Genomic DNA, 25,840 nt, shown 5'->3' with positions numbered 1-25,840 from the left:
GCAAGAAAGAGAGTTGGCCCTTCTCAGTGTATTCGCAAGATCTGGAGCAGAGTCAGGAATGGATTGTGAACTGGCACGTGAAGGTTCAGGGCAGCATTAATCACAAAAGCCAAGAGGTGGAAACAAACCAAATGTCCATCAACAGATGAACAGATAAATAAGATGTGGTATATCCATATAAAGGAATATTTTTCAGCAGAAAAAGGAATGAAGTACTGACATATTCTAGAACATGAATGGACCTTGAGGATATTATGCTGAGTGAAAGAAACCAGACCCAAAAGACCGCAGATTATATGATTCTGTGTAAGTGAAATGTCCAGAATATGCCAATTTAGAGACAGAAAGTAGATGAGTAGTTGCTCAGGGCTGGGGGATTTGGGAGCCATGACAAGGGGCGCTAACGGGTAAGGGGTTTCTTTTTGGGGTGATGCAAATGTTCTAATATTGACTGTGGTGATGGTTGCACAACTCTGAGAATCTACTAGAAACCACTGAATTGTACACTTTAAGTATGTGAATTGTATATCAATAAAGCTCCTTAAGAGAAATAGGTCTGGGGAAGAGTTGGGGGGGTGGGAAAAAAAGAATGGGTGGTACCGTCTTTGTGCTCTTCCCTGTGTTTCCTCCTGCCAGTAGTCATCTTGCGAGGAAGGGAAAAGATCCTAACAGTGGATCTGAGACACATTTCTGACCATCAGCCTTCTTGTCTCTCTCAGGAGAGACTCATCAGATGTGAGATTGTGCTCTTAACGGGAAGGCTCAAGTTCACTTTTACAAACTGAGCTTCTCCGTTTCCTTCCCTCTCTCCTTCTCCTCGGGGACCCACCTGTCATACAGGTAGACCAGGTGGGCCACAGCATGGATAACACAACTGGGACAACCCATCTGTCTGGAAAATTGCATTGAGTGCAACACCAATTCAGGGGACCTCAAGTGCCTGTGAATTCACATTTGCCCTTCAGTTTTTCTCTGTGCAGGAGGCGACAAAGATGATCCCTTCCTGTAGAAAGCTTGTGGTCAAGCAGGGAGACTTGGGCAATTTGTGTCAAGGAAGAGCTCAGAAGGCAGATAAAGTTCCTGATTTCTCCTCCATGAGGTGTTAAACTTGAGACTGGCCAGGGGATGTCAGCTATGGGCACGAGGTATAGCAGTAACCTTTCTAAATCTGCCACCAACTTTTTCAACGTGTAAAACTTGCCTTTCTTACAAATGACTAATGCCATTCTCTGTCAAGTTGAACATTAAGACTGTATGTATCAAAGTAATGTAGGTCCAACTTAAAGAGCTAGGAGGCTTAGGGGAAGGCCACATTCAAGCCAAAGAAAGCAACAGAGTTTGCTGGAACATTCCAGAACTTTGCCTTGGTTACGTAAGAGGCAGGAACAGCTGGACACATACCATGATGTAGAGCAAACCAGGCAGTCGAGGGTTAACTAACCATTAGGGCTTCGGACCCTGAAGACAGCGTCACACTATAGTTGGGATTGCGCTGTAAAAATTGCTGGCTGGTTTCATATTGCTTTGAGTCCCTCCATCCCTTCAAAATCCTAGTGTTTGACAAAGCTGAGAGCCACAAGATTATCCACTTATTCCCTGAAGTCCCTTCTGATGAAGATGGCCAGGTGAAATACAGGACACCCAGTTAAATCTGAATTTCAGATAAACAAGAGTCATTTTTTTAGCGTAAGTGTGTCCCGTGCAATATTTGTCTATCTGAAATTCAAGCTTAACTGCGAGTCTGCAGTTTTTATTTGCTAAATCTGGCACCCTTACCTCTGATTCCCTTCCAGTTGCTGCAACATGATAAATGCCACCCCCCCCCCACTTCAGAGCTAATATTTTGTAAGGTGCACCATCTAGTGGTTACACGAACAAAGGGGAAACCAAGACCCATCTCTAAAGAACTTGAAAACAGCCATCTAGAAAGCGGAAAAGAAACAACCATACTTTAAAAATCCTTAAGAAAAAAAAAATGTTTGACTTACTTCTTTGGATGCGGTGTCTGATCAGATCGGCAGCTTGGAGGGTCCAGCAAATATCTGAAATCCCTGCCAAATCAGCCAGGGTTTAAACAGCCACACTCACCGGCCTGAGGCCTTGGGCGCCTCCTTCACGTGGAGGCGAAGACACAGCCTTGTCCTTGCTCTGTTGTGGTTCCTCGTTCCTAGTTACTGCTTTACAATAAGCACATGGCCTCCAGCCATTTCTATCAAGTACAATAAATGTCGGGCTGGTGCAGTTTTATTAAACCCAACCAGGCCTGTAGGGAGACTCGAGGAAGCAAGTACTTCCTGTGTACTATTCTACCAAGAGGGTAGAGTGTAAGGGGCTGGCACCGTCCAGTGGGCCGCTGGCTGCACCCTGGAATCACCTGGGGTGTTCGTAAAAACACCAGCGCCGGTGCCTCCCGCATTCCTTCTCTCTCTTTCCTTTCACCTCCCTCCCCACCCCCTCCTCCTTCTTCTCTTTTTCTCTTTCTGTTTAAATCATGTGAGTCTATACATCTACCTGGTATTACTTTAAAGACGTGCACGAAGCAATGCTGAAGACAAGAGATGGCGCTGAAATCAGATTTCAGTTTAAAAGTCGAGTTACTTTACGGACAAAATCTCTCATCCTCAGTCCGTCCATGGAGGCCGTCTCTGTGTTGTTTTGTTTTCCAGACAAGATGGAAGGGCTTCCCTGTCTCTAATTCAGTTTCTGTGGTTCAGTGACTTCATCACAAATACTCATTAGGAAACAGTACAGACACTCCACTGGTAGTTTGGCCCAGGATAAAATTCCAGAGCTCAGTTTGTTCTCTGAATAAGTTTTAGGACAAACTGGAGGGTGAGAGGAGTTTGGGGATGGAAACTTAATTTCCAACATCTTCCGAACGCTCAAGGTGTCTCTATGATTTTAACAATTTTAATAACGATGAAAATAATACCTGCAATTTATTGAGGGTCTCTTATTGGCCAGATATTGATCAGAATGCTTCACACACGTTATCCTTTTTAATTCTCAGAGCAACCCAGGCAGCTGGGGATTATATCCCCCTATTACACACGAGCCAGCTGAGGCTCAGAATTCATATTTCCTAAAAGGACACAGCTGGTGAGCGGCAGGGCTGCTTTTCACACCCCAGCTTTGTGTGACTGCACATCCTTTGCTCTTCCTGCTCTAATGTTCTGCCAAAACCACAGTGCATAGTCCTGCAGATTCCTTCCCCGTCTGGGCTCGGGCTTGTGATGGAGAGCTGTCTGCCAAGTCACTCACATGTCAGTGACACTCCACTGCCAGCCACAGCTGCCCAGTATTTTAAGGTGCTTGAAATCAGATTTGAAAAAAAAATATTCACTTCTTTCTGGCTGGCTTGAGAAGTCAGAAGGTAGTTTTCATTTTTTATGGCACTTACCTTTGGGCAGTTGAGTCACCTTGGGGGTCTTACTGGGGCTTTGGTGATGATATTAAAGGCTATCTCTAAGGATCTATGGAGCGCTCCTTGGAAGGAGGAACAAGAACAACCATTTGTGAAAGCAACAGTGGAGACATACTGACCCAGAAGCCGTGTTTTATAGTCAGTCGATTCCTCGTGTTCCAAGGCTCCGCATGCTGAAATGTCACCTCCTCTGGGAAGCCTTCCGGGACCCACCTCTGTCCCAGGCCAACGAACTGCTCCTTCCACTGCCTTTGGCACTGGCCTCTGTGCTCCGTCTCAGCACACTGCAATCAGAAGCAGGAGTGCGAGCACATACATACATCTCTTTCTCTAGACCATGAGCTCCCTGGGCAGGGCAGAGCCGGTCTAGACTGGCTTAGGCTTCCTCAGGGAGTTTGTGGGTATTTGGGAGGAAAGGGGTCCCAAGACACGTGGAGTAGGCAATGGGCTAAAGGGAGGCACCTTTGGGGAGTCAGGGTTTGTGTGGATTCATCACTGGTGAGGGCTTTGAAAATGTTTGTGGTGTCGTGGTACGGTCTGCCTTGTCTACGTCACAACCTGTGGTTTTTCTGAGCACCCTAGATTTTCCTGAGCATCTTTAGCTTCTCCTCTGTGACCCCATAGCTGTCAGAGGACTTAACACAATCTTTCATTCAACAAGCACTTTTTGAGAGCCCGTTAGGAGCCAGGCACTGTGCTGGCTGCTGGGCTACAAAGATAAACAAAACGATCACGGCTCCTGCCCCCTGGACCTAACAAAGGCTGACACTCCCCTGGACCAAAATGCTGTCCCCAGAATACCGGGAGCTCCTTGCAGGTACAGACTAGGTTGCATTTACTCTTTAACATTTTCCTTTCATTTTTTTAGTTTATTATGTAATTCACACACCATAAAATGCATCCTTTTAAATTGGACAGTTCAGTGGTTTTAGTAGATTCACAAGGTGGTGCAACCATCACCACTCTCTAGTAGCAGAACATTTTCATCAGCCCCGCAATAAACCCCATACCCATTAGCAATCACTCGCCACCACCCCAGCCCCCAGTCCCTAGAAACCACTGCTCTACTTACTGTCCTGTGGGTTTGCCTTTTCTAAGACATTTCATGTAGATGGGATTATGCACTGGGGTGGGCTTCTCTGTCCGGCTTCTTGCACTGACTGTCGTATTTCCAAGGTCCATCCATGTTGTAGCATGGATTAGGCCTCCATTCCTTTTTGTGGCAAATAATATTCCGTGATGTGAACACACCGCCTTCGGTTTACGCAGCCATCTGCTGCTGGGCGGTTACAGTTCCTTCTGTATTTTGTACCTTGGTGTCTTCCTCCTCCCTCTCACTCTCTTCTTGCCTCTCTCCTCCATCCCTCTTTCCCTCCCTGTTCCTCTCTCAGATGCCTGTCATTCCACGCCTACCATGTTGCAAGCACTATGATTAAATATCTGATAAAGGTTCCAGTCTGAGGTACACTGAAAGCCACCATTTAAAAATTTTTAGGGGGGTAGGGTACAGCTCAGTGGTAGGGTGCGTGCCTAGCATGCACAAGGTCCTGGGTTCAATCCCCAGTACCTCCATTAAAAATAAATAAATAAAAATCTAATTACCTCCTCCTCCTCACCAAAAAATTAATAAATAAAATTAAAAAAAATTTTAAGTAAGTGCTTTATTTTTAAAATAGTTTTAGATTTATAGAAATGTTGCCAAGATAGTATAGAATTCTGATACACCCATCCTCCAGTTTTCTGCATTGTCAACATCTTACGCCCGGGGGGTCCACATTTGTTCCAACTAAGGAACAGCTTGACATTTGTTTTTTGTCTCCCATTGGCTCTACGGTGTGACCCTGGGAGAGTCGAGCCCTCTTCCTTCGTGTCTGTAGAATGAGAAGGTTCAAACTGATGATCTTCCTACTGTGATCGTTTATACACTAAGAGATGACTCGTTACGTCCCCTCAAAAGCCAGCAGATTCCAAAGTTTGGCTCCTCTTCCTTCCATATCCATCCCAGGCTGTTGTTTGCAAGTAGCTTTTGTCCCCAGAGCATACACCCACCCCAGTCCCATGTTTAAAACCTTCCTTGAGGACAAACCCTGAGAAAACAAGCCCCAGCCCTTGGCCACGTGGATCTCCACTTTGAGGAACCCGGTGAGCGTTCCAGAGCAGCAGTGCCCAGAGCGGGTCCCCGGCCTGGCCTCCCTGCTCCCCTGCTGACGCAGCACGAGGGCCAGAGGGATGAGGGTCACAGGCAGATCCACACACCGCACGATGCCGGAGACTTTTTCACCCCGAGGGGCTGTTTTGGTTCAGCAGCTCCTGTGGCTCCAATAAGTTAATCACTGATGATGAGAGATTAATTTGTAACTGGACAGCAGACAAGATAGTTCAGGCTCCGCTGGGGTGGCACTGAACTGTGGCGTGGACATTTCTCAGAAGACACCTGGTGTACAGCTAGGCGCAGAGGCTGAGGGCTTCAGGTCCACACGGGTTCCTAGAAGCCACTTGGTCCAAAGGGAGGGAAGACGCGTGGAGGGCTCTCCTTGCCTCTCTGCAGCATAGATGCTGGTCTTAGAAAACCTGTCCAGGCAACAGCCAGGCTCAGTAGAAAAGTCCAGTTGAAAAAGTCCAGTTAAGAGGGAGCACTGGCCTGCCAACCCAGCTGAGGCCCGTTGACCAAACAGTGTGGGAGGGGAGGAGAGGCGGAGATGAGAGAAAGGAGACAGGAGGCAATGGAAAGATGCAGAAGGATATACGGCAGCCTGCGGTGGGGGTCAGGGATGATGGGTGGTTCCTACAGCTTGAAGCACCCAGCGTGGGGACTGCGGCCACTCCAGGGAAGGCGGGTCTCGGAGGGTCTGCCCTTCCACTGCACATGCATCTCCTCTGTCATCCCCAGTTAGCCCCTCACCCTCACGGGCCCAGAAAAGACAAGTGAATCATAATGTGCAGGTCCCCTGGGGCCTGACCCTTGTGCTCCAGACATTGCTTCTATATCAAGTAAATTGACCCTTTCCTGCCATAGTGGACGTGGCCACAGATGTTGGCTGTGGTGCTGGTGTTCTGTCAGCTTCAACACTCTTATTTCCAGCCAGGATGGTTTGGAATCCTGCAGTAAAGCGTATTTATCAAGGAGGCCCCGGCAATACTGCCCTGACGGCTCTGGGCTCAGAAGGCTGGTCCACAGTCTCGCTAGAAGAAGAAGATGAGAAAAGGAAAGTAAATGGAACCAAAAATAGGAATGAGGTTGTATTAAAAGGGAGTACAGTGGAATTTCTTTGCTGGGTGCTGGAATGTGGGCTTCCTACCCAGAAGGCTCTGGAAGCCCAGCTGAGTAGTGGGGGATTTGTGCTTGATTTTCCACCAGGAGCCTGATTCTCGTCATTGAGACTCAATCCCATTGCCCTTGCCTATGAACGCGCCCCAGGTGGCATCCTGTCTCTGCTTTTGTTCCTGCTGTTCCTTTGACCCAGAGTGTTCTCTCCTTTCTTCACGTCGCTCATCTGGGTCAAGACCTGGCTGAGGCGTCATTTCCACCAGAAAGCCTTCGTGAACCTTCAGGCTGGACCTCAGCTCCTCCCCTTTGGTATCTAGGGTTGCTTCCATCCATTGCAACAACATCCGTGGGTTCTCTACCCTGATAGGGTGGCTTAACTTCACCTGCGGCACCTTGTTAGACACATAAATCCTAGATGCCCGAGTCTCCTGGGGTGAGCTTGGGAAGCTGTGTTCTTCTTAGTTTTCATGTGAGTTTTGGATGCCAGGCCATGGTTGGGTCTTTTCTAGACTCTGTCCCCTGGGCCTGGGCCTGGGGCTTAGGTCATGGACAGTGCATGTCTCTGTGGCCCAGACAGCCCTCGATCCTGGTAGGAAGGGCTGCAGATGTGTAAGACCTGTCTGTTTTATTCACGCCATTTTCATCCATTCACAGCTCCCGCTCCGTACCCCGGACGCTGTGCTGGGGATCTGAGAGCAAACCCAAACTCAGTCTGCCTCACACAGCTGACAGTCTAGATAGGGAGACAGAGGCAGATCAAATGACCTACACACATCTTATTGCAAAGTGCAATATGGAGCTTATAAAGGAAAAACAGAGCTGTTCTGAACCTACAACAGGGACCCTGCCAACAGCTGGGAGGTCAGAGAAGGCCCAGCTGAGCCCCAAAGGAGGGTTGGTGGAGGATGGGGGGAGGAGTAGGGGGCAGTCTGTCTCTTACTGGGTTCTTCCCAGAACTGTGCTCTTTTGGAAGCTGGATGGGGAGGCATCATGTGTGTAAGTCCTGCCAGATACTAAGAGGGTTTCCAGGAGTAGCTTTTTCTCACAACCACCCTGTGACCCAGCCTTCATTTCTGCTCTTCTGCTGTCTCCTCTTACCATGAGCCTCTGTGAGACAATGTATTTGTAAGCAGAGGAAAGACTTTCTCCAGGTGGGGAGCTGTCTGCTAGCTGTAGCTAGCATATACAGTGCCATTGCTGAATGTCAAAAAGGTGCACTTCTCTTTAACTGACAGAATCTCGCACCGGGCACATGGCTTGGCTAATGAAGGGCAGGATTTAAGCCTCGGCCTCCAATGTCCCTCCACACGCTTCAGTGAAGCACCTTGTGCAGCAAACAACTTGGACAACCTTCCGTGGTCACCTTGCTGCAGTCTTGAGCAGAAGAGCAGAACGTTCTGGCTTCTTGGCTCTCCCTTGCAGCTGGAAGATTTCTTTATCCCAGAAGGAGATAATTGCATCTTCTGTGGCCATAACTCTGTTTGGACACTTAGACAAAAATTTTTATGTATTTTCCAGAGGACTGGTTGTTGTTGTTTTTTTTAAAATCTAAATCAAAAGATGATTATTTTAAATGTGATCCAAGAGAGTTCTTTCATAGGGTAATCACACACACTCTGTCTGATAGGCCCTGGCATTGGCATAAAGTTCAAAGCAGAAAATGTGGTCAGATGAGGCAAACAATGCTTTTTGATTTGATTTGATTTTAGCCACTGAAGCTGGGATAATTTTGGCCTCCGAGTGGCAGTGGGCCTCAAAAACCTGGTAAAATGAGATCTTTTAAAGGGAAGTCTGCCTAGTCCAAACTGCCTAGAATGAATGGAATAAACCTTGTTATGTTCAGGAGCTGGAAAAAAGCAGCATTTGCTGGTGGAAGAGAACTCTCATCACACGCTAGCCAAGCTGGAGGGGCCCTGGGGAGGCACCTCTCCCAGATCCTTCCTTTTACCAACAGGGAAACTGAGGCTCGGGGAGAGAATGTGGGTTGGCTTAGGTCACACAGTGAGTGATGGGGCCAGGCTGACGCCTGACAGGGGCATCCTTCTGCACCCGAGCCTTGTCAATGGCCAGCAGCGTACAGAGTGAGGAGGGGGTGAGCTGCATGGGTGACCGTATGTATGGGAAGGTGAGAAGGGGACACCCGGGGCTGGAAGAAATGGTGTCTCACCAGTCCAGTGTGGCCCCTCCTCTTTCAGATATGGGAAGCCGCTTCTTCTCAGGAGGGGTGAGGGATAAACACCGTCTGTAGGAGAGGACACCAGGAACAGAGGAGGAACTTGGACTGGAAGAGAGGAAGACGGGAGTTCACCTTACAGATCACAGAGGGTGTACAAGCGAGCCATGTGCCATGTCACTGTTTCACAAGCGAGTGTGATGTTGGTTTGGGGTGGGGGAGGGCTGGGTGTCAAAATGACTTCCTGCCTTGGGTATCATATCTTTCCAAGCCTGACAAGTGTGAAAACACTTTTGGTTGTGAGGATAACGTGCGCTATAGGTGGCCGGCACCTAGTGGGTGCTCTGTAAGTGGCAGCATCTCTCAGAAGAGACCCTGCTGAGGAATGGGGAGAGGAAGGCGACGTGCTTTCTCCTTTGCTTCTCTCCCAGTGCAAATATTTTCTGGTTACAAGCAGGGAGAGAACCCTTTCAATAGCATAGGGCTTTGTAGGGCTGGGTCTCACATGTTCACTGTGGCCAATGACACCCGATGAGTTTAGACGTTTTTCTTGGTGGGAACAGGGACTTGAGTTCTTTCCAGCCGCAGCCCTAAGTCTATGGGTTTGGTAGGCCCATCCGGCTGTAGAGTCATAAGCATCTTACATTGTAAAAATATTTCCCATTTGCTTAAAATCAAATCCTGGGGGTGAAATGGTGCTTCCAGAATCCACTGAGCTTGTAAGTTGTTGCCTCAGAACTAGAGAGCTGGACCATGCGGTCCAAATGCCTCAGTTTATAGGTGTCAAGGCCTAGAGTCAAGGAAGGAAGTAGTGCAGGACTGCTGCGGAATCTGAACAGAACCAGAGCTAGGACTTGCCTGCCATCACGCCCAGTCTAGTGCTCATGTCCTTCTGTATGAATAAAATTGAATAAAAGCTGCTTTGAAGAGGAGAAGATTATAAATATCAGACCATTATCTTAAGAGCAACTTTAATACATGTAAATATAGGTCCAAAGCTGTTTGTTTGTATTTTCAGTTTAACATGCATCAAAACCCTGCAGTCTTCAAACACCACTGTGGACACTTGATTTGCATTTACTGAAGCCACCCCAGTGAGCAACTCTGAAATAAATTAAAAAGAGTGGTCAAGCCTGAATGCACAGTGAGGTTTCCATGTGCTCAGCTCAGCAGATTCAGGTATGACCCCTACAGAGCTTGGACTCTGAACTGGCACTAACATTCTCTATGCTCAATGACCATTTCACACAATGAATTCATCTGTGTAATTGTGCTTAGCTGTCCCAAGATTAACTCTATGTTTGCATGAAGATCAAAATGCTTACTTTAAAAAGTTTGGTTTTCTTCCATTTCTGTCTTATCTGGGGAGGTGTTCACGCTTGGAATTTCCTGGGCTTTTCTTTTTAAAATCTCTTCTACGGATGGAGAATGTGAGGGCAAGAGTGTGTGGGTACGTGGGGTGGGGGGTGCCTTACCTTTTGCTGTTCTTTTTTGGAGACAATCATTGGCAGTCATTCTTCACTGTTCTGTTGTCCTCCTGTCAAAGGCAACCCAGAACACTGTGATCTTAAAGTGGGTAACAGCATTCTTCATGGTCCCCACCCCCAGGTCCTACGTTAGTTAGGATTCTAGAATTCTGCTTTATTAAATTTTTTTCTACGGGGTTACAGTTTACATAAAGAGAACACCCTGGAGGGTGCACCTTGGTACACTTTTATGTACACATAGACTTCTGCTTCGCTAACACCTTCAGTTATTGTTTGGTACCACTTGCTTCTGAAATGTCTGTTCTGAGTTTTCCCACAGATTGCCGCAACCGAGTGGGGAGGAAGCCAACGTTTGGAGCTGCTGGAAGGGTGGTGGCGTGATTCGAGTCAAAAGGATTTCACTTGCCACTGTGTCACCTCCCTTGTACTCTAGGCACAAGTTCTGGGAGGAACGCTGGAAGGCACACTGCGCTTTCGCTTGCACTGGGGATCAGCAGGGGAAAGGGAGATGTCTGAATGGGGTGGAGTGTTTCCACTTAATCATTATCTCTGATGACCTCAATGAAAACCAGGTCATGCTGGCTGTCTGCATGGGCACCTACAACGAGTGGAAAGGAGGCCAGGTTCTTAGGAAGCGATATGATGAGGTAGAGGATGGGCAGAACAAAATGAGAGGGGAAAGCGGGATGGCTCATATTTCAGCTTCAGTGTATGATTGATTTTTGTGCTTGAAGGGTCCAGACTGCCCGGGCTATTTCAAAACAATGTCAGGAGAGGAGCGGGTGTGTTTTCCAGCACCCTAGTGAGCGCCCAGGACAAAAAGCGGCCTCGAGAACAAAGAGGTCCTTCCCTGAAATTGGAAGCCAACTATTTACTTATGCAAAGTCATGTTATAAAAGGGCTTTATAAGTTGAGTTGCAGCTCCTGAGCTCTGGACTGATTTCTAGATTTGTCTCAAAAGGTTTCTTCCGGAGGAAGGAAAGTCCTGAAGCTCTCAGGTCGAGCACGGGCTCAAACAATTTAAATCAAGTAGAGCCTCCACCAGCTCCAAGTTGAACCTACCCAGGTAAACACCCTCAAGACAGCTTTTGAACAAAGACGACCATATTACCATCTCAGCCTGAACAGGTCTCACATCCTGGTTCCAAAATTCATTTAGTGAAGTTTAAAAAAAAAAAAAGTTTCTAAAAGGAAATTCCCTTTTAAATCCTCTGAGAGAAATCCTCTCTCCCTGCATCATACTCCTTTGGCAAAACCACAACCCCAGTTAGATCTGAGTCTCCGCTCTCTTAGCACCTGACCCCATGCGGCTGAATGAAGTTCGAGAAAAACATGCGGCCAGGCTCGTAGCTCACACTTTCGACTTATGACCTCAGACCTCAGTGGCTCCTCAGTGCCGTCGGGCAATCATCCTGGGCGTCCCTAGTCAATACAGATGAACACAGCCCACTCAGCCAGTGTTTGTTGAATGAATAAATAAATGAATTGTATGTAGGGTCCCACTTATGCTATCATTCTGCTTGTCCAAGTTTAAAAGTGAGTTTTATTTTAAAAACAGGTTTTTTTTTTTTTTAAAGTGAGCACTGGCCTGGGACCCAGAAGTCTTGGACTCCAGTCCTAGCTCGGCCACTTGCTAGCTGGGCGACCCCAGGCTCGTCACACTTCCTCTCTGGGACTCAGTCCCCTCCATGAGATGAGGCGGCTGGGCCAGGACACCAGTAGATGGAGAGTCTCTCTGGATGCTGGTTCAATGAGTGAGATGAGGGCCCTACCTTCTGCTGAAGTTCACAGATCTGTGGTTCTTCCTTGAGCCAAGTTAAGTCCACGGCTGGGAGTCAGTCAGGAGAGAGAGAAGTGAGGTCACTGACATTTAAAGGAACTAAGGAGAAACAGTTGCAGGAGGACCCTTCTCTTCTTTATTGGTCTTGGATTTTAGTTTCTGGCCCTGCAGCTGGAAAGGGATTCCAAAGTAAGCAAACCTGTCACGCTAAAAGCAAACAGTGACCTTGGTTCTGAGCAAACTTCAGAGGGAGTGCAGCGGAGAGATGACATTGGATTGGGATTCCGGGACCCGGATTCTAACCCAGCTCTGTCGCTGATCATCAGTCCCTTCCTCCTCTAGGGCCTCAGCTTCCTCATCTGTGTAATGAGTGAATTTAAGTGTCCTAAGCTTTGATCAGGCTTCCGTCATTTCCCAGCACTGGTGGCATCTTTTTGCCCTTTTAAACTTGTCTGCCCTGTTTCAGATAAGAACTAGCACGGCATCGGCAAGTTTATGGTTTTACAAGCCCTGAAACAGTGCCTTGCAAATAAATGATGAAGGCACTGGAGTATTCCATGGAAATACCAAGGTCTTGAAGAAGAGCAGGACTTTGGAATTATAAGAGGAATGGAAAGACATTGATGGTAGAAACACCTACCTTTGATCTTAAAACCAGCTGGACAAGCGGCCACAGACTGAGGGAGACCCACTGGTGCTCAGAATACTGTCTGGCACTTTCCCCCAGGATATGGTAGAGTGAGCAGTTTGGGTGCTGCCTGGGAAAATCGTTAAAAACAAATCAAATCTCCAGTGGGAAGATCATTTCAATTATCTTTCACTCTTTCTGATTTCCTTTAAGGGCTTGTTGGACTAGGATGCTTTAATAACTCTCAAAGCTTTGCTAATCTGTCCCCTTCTCTCTGACAACAATGTCCCCTCTGCCCTCACTTTTTATTAAACAGAGAGAAAGAAGGGCTCAAGCTCAGAATCCCTACTAGTCTAGAATTTGATAATCGTGTTTTGCTTTATTGCATTTATTTTTGTGGTTACTTCCCATTAGTGGAAAGTGATACTATTTTTCCATTTAGAGAAATTAAAATTTTATCTTAAAATACATGTATTTAAGTTAAGAACCTGAGTTGATGTCTATTAAAATTATTAAATAAGAGTGTGTGTTCTACACAGATATGACAACATACGGTAGATGGTCCCTGGGGTTTGGTGGGTGGCATTGCCCAGCCCAATCGGGCACCATTCAGATAGGGGATGTCCCCTGGACATTACAATAGTGCTTATAATGCCATTTAGACCTGCTGGAGATACTCAGCTTTTGGTCTTTTTTTTCTTTTTCTTTTTTCTTTTTCTTTCTTTTTTAAGAATTCTAGAACAGAACTATTGTTCTGGAGTCTTTTTAATGTAATTTTTAATTTATTAAATTTTTAATTATTTTTTGGAAGGGAGGGAGAAGGTAACTGTTTATTTATTTATTCATTTTTTAAAAAAATATTTTATCTTTATTATTTAATTAACTAGTTTATTTGGGAGGGGAGGTAACTAGGTTCATTTATTTATTTTTTAATGGAGGAACTGGGGATTGAACCCAGGACCTCATGCATGCTAGGCATGCACTCTACCATTGAACTATACCCTCCCCTCATTCATTTATTTTTAATGGAGGTACCGGGGACTGAACCCAGGACCTCGTGTGTGCTAAGAACATACTGTACCACTGAGCTACACCCACCCCTCCGTTTTTGTTTTTTTTTAAAAATAAATGTTTGCCTTTTCCTGATCACTACTGTATAAAACTTGGAACTACATGAAAACATGTAAAATAAAAGGAGAAATTTTTAAAAAATATATGGAATAGAATGAAAAATCACTTTGTCTCTCTATTCAGAAATAATCACTCCTAATACATTGAGAAGTTTTTCTTCCTCAGTGCACAAACGTAGCTGTTATTATAATGTATGTATTTAATTTTTGTAGCCTATTTTATTTCCTTAATGTTATATCATAAGTGTGTCTTCATACCGTTCAAAACTCTTCATGAATATTTTAAACGGCTGTCAGGTCTTTAACACAGAGAAGCCTCCGAGCAGATTTAACCATTCCCCAGCTGGTGGGCCCCTGGTTATTTCCAGTTTTGTCCATTAAAATGTTGTGATGGATATCATCATGCATCTGGCTTTGCTTGCATTTTTTTTTTTTTTTGAAGTACAGTCAGTTACAATGTGTCAGTTTCTGGTGCACAGCACAATGTCCCAGTCATGACTATATATACATATATTCATTTTCATATTCTTTTTCATTAAAGGTTATTACAAGACATTGAATATAGTTCCCTCTGTTATACAGTAGAAATTTTGTTTTTTATCTATTTTTATATAAAGTGGCTAACATTTGCAAATATCAAACTGTCAAATGTATCCCTTTCCCCCAGTGAAACATTGTTCACCACCTGAGAGTCTATTTCTGTTTTGTAGATGAGTTCGTTAGTGTCCTCTTTTTTCTTTTCTTTTCTTTTTTTTTTTTTTTTTGGTTCCACATATGAGTGCTATCATATGGTATTTTTCTGTTTGCCTGCATTATGGATGGTTTTCTTACAGTCCTTCCAAAAGTGGCATTCTTAGGTAGGAATACTTTTAAGGCTTTTGGGATACAGATTGCCAAACTTTCCAAAAGCATGGGACCTGAAGGTGCTCAGATCTGAACCCACGTGACGGGACACACTGGTTTGTGTAGGGCAGGCACGGTTGTTATTGGAAAGAGCTCAGATTTGCCACTTTGGACAAGTTGCCCAACTTCCCCACCTCCTGTTGGTGCAGGTCGGACAGGTCCAGTCCCCGTAGTCTGAGAGCCAGTGCTCCTCACAACTAGGCTCGTATTTCAGCTTCAAAACCACACATGTCATGAACTTCACCTTATGTGATTCCCCCTTCATGTAAAAGGATCAACAAGTTTTCTGGAAAATCACTAGTCACAACGGCTTAACATGCTTCTTTGCAGCTGAGCTAGGAAAGGTTTGACTAAACATCCTGACTTTGGGGAAGAAGCGTAAAAGGTACCCACACTTGCTGGGTGCCCACCAATCACATGCCGGGAGCTGTGCTGAGAGCCCTGGGTTTAGCATCTCATTTAATCCTCTCAAACAGCTTTTCTCAAAGTCCATGACACAGAACACTGACTCCACAGGTTGCTATTCTGTGTTCCTTGCAAAAAGGATTTTGCTGCTTGGGAAAGGCTGTGTTCATCAAAAGTTAAATGGATTCTTTTACAGGACTGGCTAAGAAAGGCTTCCTGGAGGAGGTGGCTCCTGAGCTGTCAAGGAGGCTGAGAAATGCTCTGTGCACTGGCTGCCTCCCGCCCCCACCCAACACCATGGTTTGTCTGGGAAACAGAACAGCGATCACTTCTTTGCAGAATCGCAGAAACTGCAATAAGCAGCTCGTGATTTATTGTAGAAAATCAGATAAGATTAAAGGTCTAGCTTCCATGAAGTGTTTCTAGGTTTACTTTCTAGATTTTTATGAATACCTTATGATCAAGAACACCTCATGATCACAACCAGATGCCTTCTGGAATATGGTTTAGTACTGATCATTGTCATTACATATCAGTGAATATAATTTGATGAAAACTTTTTGTAAAAGTCCTGGGTTTCACTGTATCGTCAGTCACCTCCGTGGGTGCATCTCTTGACACCAGGTGACCCTTCTTGGGGTTCTCTGTGCCTGACTTGGGGAGGTGTTTGTGTCTTGTCAGTAGGATGGGACATAGCAGCCCCAAACTTAAGAGCAAGACATACTTGAGATAAGTTGTTCTTTAACCTTTTCTCCTAAGTCAAAGTTCTCGTTATTTGTCTCCTCAGTTCAGTGCCACCAGAATAAAATGCAAAACTGCTCACCACAATATCACAGCCCCTCCCTTTCATACTGTCTATGTCCTAGCTTTCCTGTGCTCTGTTCTGGAACACTTTTCCACTAAAACCAGCTCTGTGTTCTGAGAAAACCTCCTATCCCCAAATCTCTGTCCCCCATTCCCCTTCCAGACCTTGCCCAAGCAGCCACCTCTGCCTGCTAGGGTTTCACTGTCCCGCTTCACCCCATGCTGCCCGACAAAGTCTGCAGTGCTCAAGTTGCCCCTCCTAGAAGCTCAGGAAGCCAGCATTGGGCTTTGGCATTCAACAGCCTGTGTTCAAACTCCGGCTCTAGCCCCCACAGGGTGACCGTGAATATGTTACTCAGCCTTTCTGAGCCTCAGTTTCCTAATCTGTAAAAAAAAAAAAAAGTTGGTGGGGTTGGTGGATATTTACTTCACAGCTTTGTTTTTTAAAGATTAAATGAGACAATGTGACTGCAGTGGACATTTGGCAGTGTCTGGAGATGTTTCTCGTTGTCACACAAGAATGGAGGGGGTCCTACAGTACCAACGGAGGTCAGGGATGCTGCTAACGTCCCACGTGCACAGGACAGTCTCCAGTGACAAGGAATTATCCCCAGGGTCAGAGCAGCAGTCCTCACACGTCCCATTTCTCTCTGACAGCTTTATTGAGGTTATAATCCACACGCCATAAAATCCATCCTTCTAAAGTCTAAGATTCATGGCTTTTAGTAATCAGCGTATATCCATCACCGCCATCAGTTTTAGAATACTTTCATTATTTCTCCCCCAAAACCCACCCACACCCCCTAGCCATCAATTCTGTCTCCCCTCCCCTCCCAGTCCGAGGCAACCACTAACTTACTTTGTCTCTATAGATTTGCCTGTTCCTGGACTTTTCATGTAACCGGACTCATACATTATGTGTTTGCACCATTCTTTTGTTACTGACATCTTTCACTTAGCATAGTGTTTTCAAGATTCATTCATGTTGTAGTGTGTCTCAGTACATCATTCCTTTTTTAATGGAATAACACTATTGTAATGATTTACTACGTCTCATTTATCCCTTCATCAGTTGATGGATGTTTGGGTTGTTTCTTTTTGGCCATCACGAACGCTGCTACATGAACATTTGTATACACGTTTTCTGGTGAGCATGTTTCCATTTCTCTGGGGTGTATATCTAAATTGCTGGGTCATACAGTAACTCTATGGTGACCTTTTGAGGAGCTGCCGGACTGTCCTCTAAGGATCCACACCCGATCAACCACCACGGATGTCCGGAGACTGCCTCTCCACATCTCACCTGGACGGCCTCGGTGCCTCCCAGCTGGAATCCCTTGCTGTGGGTCACCCTCAGCTGCACTCAGAGTCACGGGGAGAAGGAGTCACACGATCCCGCTGCCCAGGCCACACCCCAGGCTACTTACTGTGGCCTCTCTGGAGGGCGACCTAGGCAGCAGCCTTTCTGAAGCTCCCCAGGTGATGACCAGGGACCGCCAAGTGGGAGAGCCACAGAGACTCCGTTCCTCCCACCCACGGTCACCCTGCCACCCGAGTGCTGTTTCTCAAGCAAATCGGATCGTGCCACCTGCACTCTTCCTGAAACCCTCCTCTGGCTCCCTCCCAATAAAGCCTGAACTCCCCAGGATGCAGACAGGCCTCTGTGCCCTCCATCTACCTGCCTCCCCGTCTCGCCCCCTTCCCCTCCCTGACTCCTGCTGCTGGCACGTCTGGCCATGCTGAGCCGCCGCCCGTACTTTCCTCTCGCCACACTTCCATGCCTCTTCTCGAGGGCCTTCCCCCATTTTTTCATCCTCCTCTGGGAAGTCTTCCCTCACCGCTTCCATGGGAGGCTGGCTCAGCGCTGAGCAAGTCTCTCACCGGGCAGCCTTCCCTTCCTACTCTGACGGTAACCTCGTGATCACTGGCCTCGCGTCCCTGAGCTCCTCAAGGCCAGGGCCAGTGTGTTCTTCATCTCTGTATCCTCAGCCTGTAGCTGCCTGACAGGCAGTAGGTGGTGTCTGTCTGTTTTGGTGGGAAGGGCGATGAACGAAGGTATGAAGGAGTGAAAGCCTGCTGGTCCACGTAGGAGCAGGGACCAGGGAGGCAATCCCACCAGCTGCCCAGCACACTCTCCTGAATCCCAGCAGTAAGCCTGGAGCAGCCAGCAGGCCCCACTCACCACCCCACCTGGGCCAGTGAGTCCACACGCCTTCCACACCATGGCGACATCCAACTGCATTCCCGTCTTGAGCCTTGTTGTGTTTCCTTTCTCTAGCCATGGGCCTGGTGCCAGCAGGAAAAGGGAGACGGGGTGGGATGGTCCTTCTGCAGCCAAAGGCAAAGTACACCAATACAGAGGTAACTCATATAAATCCACTTTCAAAGGGCCCCAGTGGGGCGGAATGTCCATTGTCCCTTCTTTAGCCATAAACTTCCAGGCTGGAGAAGTCACTTGCCCTCCTGAGCAGCTATAAAGGGCATGTACATCCACCATCGGCAAAGAGCACAGACTGACATGTCCCTCTGGATGGGGCCTGGAAGGCGGCCCTATGCCCACTCAGCTTCCCCGGCCCTCCCCTCCGGGCATGGGCTGCGCTGCCTCTGGGGGGACCTGCTGCAGGCTGCAGGGCTTGGCTGCTGGTGCTGGAGGCTTCCGGGGAGCATGTGCCCTGTGAATACGGGCTCCCTTCCGCTGCCTGGCCCACACGGACGCCGCTCTAAGGAGCACTAAGGAGGGGGTCCGGCCCCGCTGTCAGCCACGTGTCAACGTCTTGGGCTCGTGGTTCCGTTTGAGGGAAAGAGTAGGGTGGGGTGGCCTGGAAGACCCTGAAGGCAGCTGTCAGCTCGTGTCACAGCTTGCCCCACCTGAGAGCCAGGCTGCGCCAAGTCTTCCTCTTAGGGCCTGAGTTATCAGGAAACCCATCGCTGGGAAGATCAGAGCCAAACACAGCAAAAAAATAACAAACTTGAAAATAACCCCTCTGTGTTTTCATTTCTTCTCCATCTGTCCTCTGCATACTCAAGGGGACAGAAAGGGAGAGCAGTGTGGTGGGGACAGCACTGGACGAAGGGGTCTCCCAGACCCGCATTCAGTTCCCACCCTGCTGCTGGTCAGCACTATCTGGGGTGAGTCTCTTTCCCCTCCACAGGTCTCAGTCTTCTCACTGTGAAATGGGCATATTTAATACCTCCACAGTTCATTCCACAGACTGAGAGCCTGCTACAGGCCTGGCCCGGCGCCGGGCAGGGGAGATAGAAAGGTGGGTGAGGTGTGATGCTAACTCTCATGGAGCTCCCAGTCCTGCAGGAAGACAGTCACTGAATCAGGTGGTTGTGATCCAGTGTGGCGAGCAGCGTAAGAACGAAATAAAAAGGATGACAAGGGCGGGCATTTAGTTAGGCTTCTCAGCGCTCGGCACTCTGCTCAGGCTTGCTCATGGCATTCAGTCCCACCCCGACCCTGTGAGCCAACACCGCAAACATCCCCATGTCAGGGTGCTCAGGAAAGGCAGCCCAGAGGCGGAGGCGTGCGTGTGTGTCCGCTGAGATGTGCGGTGTGTGCAGGGGCCGTCAGGTGCAGTCTGAGGGTGGGAAGGGAGCAGCCAGGGTGCGCAGAGCCCATAGGTGGGGCCCACGGTGGGGCTGGGTGGGTGTTGTGGGGCTGGTGATGCCAGAGAGGTGGGGCGCAGCCAGGAAGGCAACTGTCAACCATGTGCAGGGGGAAGTGAAGGCCCCGGAGAATCAGCTGGGTGGCCGGCAGCAGTGTGCAGAAAGGATTGGTGGGGTGAGAACGGAGCCTGGAGCCCACAGATCTGCCAGCAGCCAGGACCCTCTTGGGAACTGCTGTAGTTGTGGGTGGAGGCAAGGCCTGGGCTGAGGGGCTGGAGGTCAGAGGGGGCGGATGGCCAGAGCTGGTGACTGTGGGCCATGGGGGTAGAGTGTGGTCAAGGCCAGTGAGATCACGGGCCAGGCGGCCCCTGGGAAGGGACAGCCCATGTTGGCACATCAGCCCACATGCCTCAGGTCCACTCCCAGAATGACCACTGACCCCACCCTCGCTATCTCAGCTGTCACCCCGCTGGGAGTGACCCAGAGGTGACGACGGAGGATCGGGCCTTCCTGGCCCACCAAGGACCCCGCAGAACGAAGATAGCCAGAGGCCAGGCCTGAGGAAGTTCCATGGCTTTATAGAAAAGACACTTTATGGACACTTGGTAAATGGAAAAATCCTCTCCTCTTCCTCTTACCGCTTATATTCATTTCCTCTTAAACAGAAGGTGTTCGTTTTAAATGTCAGCACTAAGTGTTCAGTAACAATGAGCTGCATCTGAGATTCCCAAGTGAAAGGTGGAGTTAAGCCCTGTCCAGTCAGGGACCCAAGGGCAGAACCGGTCTTGTCTGGTCGGTCATCTGGCTACTGAACTGCCTGCTACAAAGCCTGACAGGTAAAGAAGTTAGGGACTAGCACAGGATCGAGGAGCAGGGGGATGAAGAGACTAGGAAGCCCACCCTCAGTCCTGCAGGAATATACGAACGGAGTGTCTGAGCAAGGAGGCACGTCCACCCCGGGGGGGGGGGAGGACGGCGTGATTATTCAGTCAGTGGTGCAGACACAGTGGGCTGACTGCTCCGCGAGGCACAGAGCTCCAACTCTGCTGCACATCGCACATCCCAATAAAGCTCTAACATCTATTAAAGAGTGCATAGAAATCGATGGGAAACAATGTCCAATAGAGAACTGGATAAATTGTGGGATACTGATCCTATAGACTATTATCAAATCACTGAAGTCATGTTTCAGAAGAATATTTAGTGTTCATGATATATTATTAAGTAAAATAGCAGGCTACCTATGGAGAACAGTATGGAGGTTCCTTAAAGAACTAAAAACAGAGTTACCATATGATCCAGCAATCCCACTCCTGGGCATATGTCTGGAGAAAACTAATTTGATAAGATACATACACCCCAATGTTCATAGCAGCACTATTTACAATAGCCTAGACTTAGAAGCAACCTATGTGTCCATCAATAGATGACTGGATGAAGAAGATGTGGTATATTTATATAATGGAATACTACTCAGCCATAAAAAAGAACGGAATAATGCCATTTGCAGCAACATGGTTGGACATACAGAATTACCATACTAAGTGAAGTAAGTCAGACAAAGACAAATATCATGATATCACTGATATGTGGAATCTAAAAAAAATGATATAAATGACCTTATTTACAAAACAGAAATAGATTCACAGACATACAAAACAAACTTATAGTTACCAAAGGGGAAAGGGAGGGGGAGGGATAATTTAGGAGCTTGAGATTAATAGATACATACTACTATATATAAAATAGACTGAAAAAGCAAAGTCCTACTATATAGCACAGGGAACTATATTCAGTATCTTGTAATAACCCATTATGGAAAAGAGTCTCAAAAAGAATATACATATATATGTGACTGAATCACTTTGCTGTATGCTAGAAACTAACACAACATTGTAAATCAACTCCAGTAAAAAAAAATTGGGAAAAAACACTTCGAGAAAGTATACAGGTTATGATCATAATTTTGTAGACTAGTTTCCCACAATATATATGGAAGCATGTTCAGGTGCACACACACATATTTGAAGTGCGTGTGAGTCCACAAATATAGTGTATACTCATACATAACCATGTGTCATGAAAAAAATCTGAGATGAAACATATCAAAATAACATTAATTATCTCAAATCAGTTTTACTTACACAGTACTTACAGTTTTGTTCTTTCCTAAAGTTCCACAATGAAGATTCATTACTTGTATAATATGGAAAAACCAATACACATTATTTTGAAAATTAATCTATGATGGCTCTAACATTAAAATGATTTAAATGCTGTGTTGAAGGAAAGTGGAAAACAGCCGGGGGACCCTACCTCACGAAGGCTGGGAATCCAGTTGTCTGAGAAGTTCTGCTTTTTCCTGGTGCCCTGCCACAGAATGACCAAATGTGACTATCAGCTTCTGGAACTGGACACCGTGTGTAGGCTGTATGTTTCTGAGGAGGGAATCTGCTGGCCCGGCATTGGGAACCTGCTTTTGTGTTAACACAAGATAGTCCAGGGTGGCCCAGCGGGTCTCTCCCTTTCCAGGGGAAAAATTAAGTTCACGGTTAGCATTTTCTCAGTAAAAATTTTTCTCCTACAAAATTTTCTCAAACATTTGATGCCTGAAGTTACTCTGATATATTAGAATCTAGTTTGAGACTGTATTAGATTTAGTCCTGATTATGTATTTAACCATCTTAAGTTGATACACCAATATTTCCGTATGTAAGGGTTCTCAAAAGAATGAAGACTAACAAAAGCCTGGGTCTCTGTTTTCCACAAGTTCTCCTGGTGATTCTGAAACACACCAGCTTGAGATCTCCTACTGGTGCCTGTTCTAAAGTAGTGGGTCTTAAACTCTGCTGTAATTAGAATCATCTGTGCAGTTTTTAAAGCTCCCAATGGCAAAACTACACCCCAGACCACTAAACTCAGAATCTATATATTTTCTAAGTTTCCCAGGTAATTCCAATGTGCAGTCTGGGTTGAGAACCATTGGTCTAATGAGAGCAATGTGAAATCCAGGTGCTGCAGTGCCTCAGCCTGAGAAACAGTTTTGGGAAGACCAGAGTGTGACTCATTTTGGGTTCTCTGTCTCCATCTGCTGGCCATCCTTCCACATTGCTATCATTTACTTCTACAACTTGAGTTTCCAAGACATGCTGGCTGCTTCTTGTACTTTTAAGAATGTTTGCCAGATAGTGAATATAACGAAAAAGAAACAGACTTACATATATAAAGAACTAACTAGTTGTTACCAGTAGGAAGAGGGAGAGAGGAGGGGCAAGATAGGGATAGGGGATTAAGATGTACAAACTACTATGCATCAAATAAATAAGCCACGAAGATAAATAGTACAGCACAGAGAATAGCCAACATTTTATAATAACTATAAAGGGAGTATAACCTTTAAAAATTGTAAATTACTATGTTGTACACCTGAAACTTACATAATATTGTACATCAACTATACTCAATAAAAAAAGAATGTTTGCCAAAAGAATCAAAAAGAACCAAGAAGAGTTAAGATTTTTCAAGTAATAATAAAAATAGCTACAAAATGTGTTATTGTTTATAATAGGATGGTCTAAATGTCAGAAATGCATTAAGATACTGTATCTAGGATCATTTATATGCTTGGCAAATAAAAGTGGCCAATAAATGTTGATTATTACCATTATAATTAGGCATAAGATAGATCCTCATCTTTAAAAATACATTTAGTGCTACTGTATCTGGCACGCTGTTGGCTATGGGTACCCAACGGTAAACAGTGTGTACAGTGAGAAACAAAGATCAGGAGATTGCATGCGTGTGGGGATGTGTGTGTGAGAGAGAAAGAGATTTTTAAAAATTATAGACTTTTGGGGGAGTATCTTGTTCTGTGAGTTTTGTCACATATACAGATTTATGTAATTACCACCCCAGTCAGGATTCCAAACATTTCTATCATCTCCCCCAAACCCCCTCATGCTTCCCTGTAGTCGAATCCTGCCCCATCCCAACCCCTGGCAATCACTGATTCGTTTCATTCCTACAGTTTTGCCTTTTCCATAATGTCATGTAAATGGAATCACAGTTTGTTACATTCTTGAGAGTTGCCTCTTTTACTCAGCAAAATTTACTTCTTTCTGCTTGCCTTAGGTAACTGATCTGAGATTTTTCTTCTTTTCTAAAATAAGTACCAAATATTATAAATTTCCATCTAAGACTTACTTTAGCTTCACCTATACATTTTGATATGCTGTATTTTCATTTTTGTTCAGTTCAAAGTATTTTCTAAGTTCTAATTTTCCAGTATCCTTTGAGAATCCCCACTTTGACCTATGGATTACTTAGAAGTATGTTATTTAATTTCAAGTATTCAGAGATTTTTTTCCAGTGATTGATTTCTGGCTTAATTTCATTACGGTCAGAAATCATACTTCGTATGATTTCTGTTCTTTAAAGTTCAGATTTGTTTCACGATCCAGAGGATGGTCTATCTGTTCTGTTGGCTACTGAGAAAGGAGCGAGGGTTGAAGTTTCAAACTATAATTGCTGGCTCACCATTTCTCCTTTCGGTTCTATCAGTTCTTGCTTCATGTATTGTGAAGATGTGTTGTTAGGTGCGTAGCCATTCGGGATTGTTATGCCTTCTCGTGACTTCACATTCTTATCATCATGGTAAACTTTCTTGTTCTGAAGTCTATTTTGTAGTAGATAGCTACTCCAAATTTCTTTTTGATTAGTATTTGCATGGTGTATTTTTCTTTTTTCCTTTTATTTTTAACGTATAGTGTTTACTTAAAATGGGTTTCTTATAAAGAGCATATAGTTGATTCTTGGATATTTTTACATTCTGACAATCTCTGTCTTTTAAAAGTGTAGTTAGACCTTTTAAATTTAATGTAATTATTGGTAAGTTTGGATTTAGGTCTACTAATTTTTGTTTTCTACCTGTTCCCTATGATTTTCATTCCTGTTTTCCCTCGCCTGTCTTCTTTTGGATTATTGGAATATTTCTGGTATTCCATTTTAATTTATCTACTGAGTAATTTATCTTTTTGTGTAATGTGGATGTGGTTTCTGTATGGATTACAAAATACTTAACTTTTCACAGGTTTTTTGGGATTACCATTTTATCACTTCAAGTAAAATGTAGACATCTTACTACCATACAGATCTCTTTACTTCCTCTGTATGCAGTAATTTTTATGTGTATTACATCTACACTCATTGAAGACGCTGTCAGGCAATAAGTTTTGTTATAACTGATTATACATATTACTAAAAGCTTAAGATGAGAAAAATAGTCTATCCAAATATTTCCCATTTCTGGTGCTCTTCCTTCATTCCCAAAGTTTCAAATTTCCCTCTGATGTCAGAGTTCTATTAACAAAATATTATTACATTAAGAAGTCAAAAGAGAAAACCCAGAGAATGAGAGAAAGCAATGGGCATCACTCTCTTGCTGTCGGGACCACCTTTCTCTGGTCAGAGAGAAGGGCTCCCCTCCCTGAAGTTCTAGGCACCTGCCTGGCTGCAGCGGCCACTGCTGCAGTGGGGAGAGGAGAGAGGCAACAAACAGGGCTTTCCCCCACTCTCTGACCTGCAGGGGCCCTCCTGCCTCTTCCTAGGACCAGAAACAGAGCGCTTCTCTGGGAGCTCTTTGTCTGCCTGGTCCGCAGGCCCAGGTCTCTGTTTGCTTGGAAGTCGGGCCAGGAGACACCAGAGGGGAAGAGACGGTAAACTTACTGCCAGTTTGGTGGTGCTCCGAGTTCTCCTTCCTGCCCTGATCTTCCTGCCGTGTTTTCCTGAGATAGCTGCTCCCGCACTGAGGCCAGGCCTAGAGTTGCATTCAGTGGGAGGGGCAGGGTGGGCTGGGACTGGAACGAGAATGAGAGATGGACTTTTATATCACAACTAGGGCTGTGGATTTACAAGGCTGAAAAGTGCTCCCTTGGGCCACCCTAAATGAGGGAGAAATGATCTTTCCCCCACAGTGTGGTGGATAAAAGCCCAATTCCTTGGTTTGAATTTTTACATTCATTTTCCACCAGACGAAATTTAGAATGATTTTGTCATTAAAATTTTTTATTTTGATAGGGATTTTAAATTTATAGATTCAGAGAGACATAGTCTTTTAACAGTACTGAATCCTACTTAGGAACATGGTATATCTTTTCATTTTTTAAAATATCTTCTTCAACGACCTTCAATTTTTTATTTTTTCACCAATCCTTGCATAGGCTTTGGT

At 45.8% G+C, this 25,840-nt stretch overlaps 1 long non-coding RNA gene across 3 annotated transcripts; it reads right to left on the bottom strand.

The window, feature by feature from the left end:
* Positions 1-5,089: 5,089 nt before the first annotated feature.
* On the bottom strand, positions 5,090-25,470 carry LOC116669253. Of its 3 annotated transcripts, XR_004326585.1 has the most exons (7): positions 25,339-25,470; positions 21,931-21,984; positions 12,773-12,890; positions 12,125-12,303; positions 10,341-10,402; positions 8,860-8,973; positions 5,090-6,607 (listed from the first exon to the last, which is right to left on the bottom strand). It is a non-coding gene; the product is annotated as an uncharacterized LOC116669253 (long non-coding RNA). The 3 variants fall into 3 exon arrangements; XR_004326584.1 differs by having other exon boundaries at positions 10,341-12,303; XR_004326586.1 differs by lacking the exon at positions 8,860-8,973 and having other exon boundaries at positions 10,341-12,303.
* Positions 25,471-25,840: the final 370 nt, after the last annotated feature.

This window comes from Camelus ferus, chromosome 16 (assembly GCF_009834535.1).
Source record: "Camelus ferus isolate YT-003-E chromosome 16, BCGSAC_Cfer_1.0, whole genome shotgun sequence".
Classification (NCBI taxonomy): Eukaryota; Metazoa; Chordata; class Mammalia; order Artiodactyla; family Camelidae; genus Camelus; species Camelus ferus.
The sequence above is the reverse complement of the archived record's forward strand: the minus strand, read 5'-3'. Positions and strand labels throughout refer to the sequence as shown.